Raw genomic sequence first — 4,622 nt, forward strand, 5'->3', positions numbered from 1 at the left:
CTTTCCAACAGCTGGCGAGACCACCAGCATGGAGTCCCCCTCAGCCTGGCATGCGGGGAGGGTCGGCAGCAGCCCTGGCCCCCAGACCCCAAGGTGCCAGTAGCACCCCCAGTCAAGACAGCCCAAAATGTCTCCGGACGTTGTCGCAGGTCCCTGGGGCAAGCTCTCTGCCACGCACGAGGCCACGTTTACTCCGCAGTCCCCGCTGGCGAGCACCGGGTTATTCCCAGGACCTCGCCACTCGGAGCCAGAGCGGCCAGCTTCTGGAACACTCTTATGCTCGTGCCTTGACTTCGTATGATCAGCTCCCCCAGCGGGAGTCTCGCTGGGTTGAATTCATGCAGCTCGAGCTTCAGAACGTGTGCAGACCTGTCCCAAGGCCCTGGAAAGCCCCAGCACTGTGTTCCCACGGTCACGGTGTTTGGCAGTGTTTGCAAAAAACAAAAAAAACAACCAAACCCCACTGTTTTGCTGGCAACCAGTCGAGTCCCTTGTCTCTGCTCCGTGGCCGTGTCTAGTGTGGTGGGCATCTGGGCACTGGGGGGAGCCTTCATGGGGTCCCATGGGACACGCTTACGAGGTCAGCCCCCAACAGCCCTGAGGGGGGTGGGGGAGAATGAGCCTGAAGGAGTGGCCCCGTCAGCACCCGGCAGCGTCGTCTGGGGAAGGGGCAGCGACAGAGGTCACACGCAACCTCGAGGCGGTCTGTAGCGCCTTGAGCCAGCAGTGCGGGTAGAGGAGGAGGGTGAGGCCCGACGCGCAGGAAGCCAGAAGCCAGAGGCCGTTCTCATCACGGCCCTGGCACCACACAAGGCCTCTCCTGCCACCGGCTGGTGTCACAGCTTACGGGTGTGTCAACTTGGCTGGGCCGAGGAAGCCCAGGAGGCTGGGTGTGTCTGTGAGTGGGCCCCCGGGAGAGCCAGCCCCCGCCAGCGCCTAGTGGGGGGCCCAGGGGAGCTGGCTGCCAGGGCCGAACGGAGCCCACCGTGGCTGTGGGACCTGGGCCCGCCCCTCAGGACTGTGGGCGGAGCACAGACCACGGGGGTCCAGGTCACCGCTGGCTAGTTCTGGGCCCGGTCCGGGATCAGTTTCTGAGAAGCCGCTGAGCTGCTTCCTCTAGAGGCCCCAGCCCTGTACCCACTGTCTCCCCACGCGGGGCACAGCCACCTGTGGGAGCAAGTCCACACGCACCGTCCCCAGGCCCGGGGCCACTCGCTATTCCCACACTCCGCCTCGCCCGCCCCCCTCCACCAGGGAGGCGCCCTCTGCAGAAGCTGGGCCCTGGGGAGGGTGAGTGGACACAGAACAGAGCCCAGGGACGGACGGCTGCCAGGAGCACAGGCCGGGCGCGGAGCGCGGCTCACTCAGCTGTGGGTCCATGAATACGCGAATGAGCCAGGTCCCAGGATGGAGGAGGAGGGGCCGTGGCCGAAGAGTCTCCCAAGTTTAAAGGAAGAGGAGAAGCTGTAGGTGTGGACCTTGCCCTTTCCCTGCCCGACACATTTGCTCAGGTGAGGGGGTGCCCAGCGCTCCAGGTCCTCGGGCAGCGATGCAGGACCCACAGGGCCCAGATGGCAGAGTGTGGGGGGACCCGGGGGCAAGGCCAGAGGCGCAGCCCTGGGAGGGGGCTGGACACGGGCGGAGACCCTACGTCCTGCCTCCAGCGCAGAGCTCCCGTGGGGGCAGCTCCCCCTGAAGCCCGTCTGCACAAGGAAGGGGTGGGCGAGTCTAGGGGGGCCTGCTTGCTCCCTGCGGCTGGCCTGGGGCCCAGCAGGTCCCCTGAGGCCCAGCCTCCCTCGTCTGCGCCCAGGATCCTCCTGACACTTCACCCACCGAGGCCGCTCTGCTCCGAGCCTGTGTTTGCTCCTGGGGCCTTCACGGCCGTTCGCTCAAACGCGGCGTTTCGAACATCACCCGCCTCCTGTCCCGCGGTCAGGGGGTCAGGAGGCTGCCCGGCCTCCCGGGCCGACTCCTCCCCGGGGCTCCAGGGGAGCAGCCTTCCTCGACGCGAAGGTGCTGGGTGACGTGGTTAATGACGGCGTGTCAGGGTCACGTGTCCAGTTCCGTCACGTGTCATTGGCGTGCGCATCGCGTGCCCAGCGCCCGGAATCTCGTCTCCGTTTGTTCGACCCCTTCACCCCTTCGTCTTCCCCCACCCTCTTCCTCTCCGGGGGCCCCCGAACCCTCGTCTGTGTGCACGGGTTTGTTTCGTTGGTTGGTTGGTCGCTTCCTGTTTTACAGCCCACACTCGAGGTACGTTGTATTGAGTCCTCGTCCTTTTCCGCTTGGCTTATTCCGCTTAGCGCGATACTCTCGAGAGCCACCGAGTCGACACAGGTGGCACCCTCCCGTCCTTGCCGTGGCCGAGCAGCGCGTTCTCTGTTCACCCAGGAACGGCCCCTTAGACTGTTTCTGTGTCTCGGGCGCCGTGAACAATGCTGCAAGCAGCCCGGGGGCCCTGGATCTTTGCGGACCAGTGTTCTCCAGTTTTCCTAGTAGGTACCCGGAAGGGTTGCTGAGTCATGTGAGAGCTCTAGTCTTAATTTCTCACCTCCAACTACGGATATATATATATTTTTTTTACCTCCAATAAGGTTTCATATCCCAAACAGACAAAAAACTCATCCAACTGAACAACAAAATACAATCTGATTAAAAAATGGGCCTAGGATCTGAACAGACACGTTTCCCAGGAAGACATGCAAATCACCAGCAGGCAAATGCAGGGGAGCTCGGCCTCCCGGCTCTTAGGGAAACGCAGGTCACCGGCACGACCAGATGCCGCCGCAAGGCCGTTAGCACAGGCCTCTCGAGTGCCGGACGATGTGGGTGAAGCTCTGCTGCGGACGTGCTGGAGCCGCAGCCCCCAGGGCCCAGCAGGGACGTGAGGGCAGCGTGCGGTCCCCTCCGCTGCCTTTTCCGGCCCCCGAGACCCTGCGCTCCTCGGTCTGGCCCGTTCCTTGCTCCGTCCACAAAGGCGGTGATGTGGGCGTCTTTTCACGGTGTCCCCCGCGGACCTGCCTGCCCGGCACGGCTCCTTCCCTGGTTCTGAGCCCTGTCCGACCCCGTACACATTTCAGGACCTGTGAGGACACCGGGCTGCCGACGGGGATGGCCCAGCTCAATCTCCCTCACGCGCCTTCACACATGAATCCCGGCGGCAAAATCCCTTCCGCCTCGAAACTGCGTAGTCTCAGGCTCCGGGGACCAGGACGGGGTCGTCTTTGGGGTCGTTCTGACCACACGGGCCCCGCTCCGTGCCCGGCGGCCGCTGGCCAGAGCGTGATCAGATTTAGATTTGGAGGGAGACCTTACGACTGAAGATTTTGGGGCCTCAGCACTGAACGGGGCCCCCTCGGGGATGTCGGGGTGTTCCTGGGGAGGGGAGGCGTGGGTGCCAGACACAGCTCTGGCTCTGACTGCAGGGCCAGAGGGCAAGGGGACTGCTGGGCCATCAGGGAGGCCAGCCCTCCCCTGGGGTCGCTGCCTCCCCACGTCACGCCCCTGGCTGGTGGCAGGGGCTCCGGGCGGGGCCTGTTCTAGAGTCCCAGAGCCCTCACCTCTCCATGACGGCGCTGGGGACCGGCCAGGCTGCCCCGTTCATCCTCGGCAGCTCCTCCGGATTACCACTCCCAGGCTCCCTCGAGACCCAGGCCGCCCTCGGCGCCCGCCCGCCAAGTGCAGGCCCGCCTGCCATACACGGGGCGCGTGCGGCGGGCTCCCGTTTCTCAGACCTGGGCCCCTCCCACCGGAGACTTGGTGGCTCTCAGCGGTCGATCATGCAGCTGGCCATCAGCAAATTGGTTTTCAGGGAATTGATTTTTGGCGAATCTGCCTAGAGTGGCCAGGTGGCATGGTGACAGATGGCCTCAATTTTTGATGAAACCCAAGCCTGGCCTTCCTCCTAAAGTGACCAGCCTGGGCCTGGGTGTTCGTGGCTGGAGGCGTCCTGCCCAGCGGCCATCAGGCCTGCCAGGGACTCTGTGCAGCTGTCCTGACCTGAGTCACACACCACCACCCCAGGATCCGGGCTGGGGGCAGAACCAGAGGGGCCTACCGAGGGCCAAGGCGGGGCCCCTAGGAGCCCCAGAGAGAGGGAGGGACAGGCAGGAGGGAGTTTGCAGAGATGCCACTGGAGCCGAAAGCATCAGAGGCAGAACCTTCTGGGCATGGCTGTGGGAAGGGGCGGCAGAGGAAAGGGCCTGGAGTTCAGAGACATGGGATTTGTGAGGAGGCGGCCAGCCTCGGAGGGTGAGGGGCCGAGGAGACGCCGGTGGAAGGCAGGTGCACAGGGGGAGGGGCCCCGGGCTCCCAGAGCGCCCGGCAGGAGTGGGGGGGGAGGCTCGGGCGAGGGGATGTGCCTCCTAGCCAGGGGTGGGATCGTGTCCCCCCAAAGGACACGATGAAGTCACAGCCCCCAGTCCCTGGCATGGACAGCGAGGCAGGGCCCGATCAGGCTCACGGAAAGAGGAGGTCAGCCTGGAGGGCGGCCCTCCCGCAGCACGGCTGGGGTCCTCATAATAAGGTGACACGGGGACTCAGGCACGTGGGGGGCTGCGTGTGGTGGTGGAGGCAGAGACCCCGCAGACGCACCGCCCCAGGCCTGGCCGGAAGCCGGGAGA

This window comes from Pteropus alecto, unplaced genomic scaffold (assembly GCF_000325575.1).
Source record: "Pteropus alecto unplaced genomic scaffold, ASM32557v1 scaffold143, whole genome shotgun sequence".
Lineage (NCBI taxonomy): Eukaryota > Metazoa > Chordata > Mammalia > Chiroptera > Pteropodidae > Pteropus > Pteropus alecto.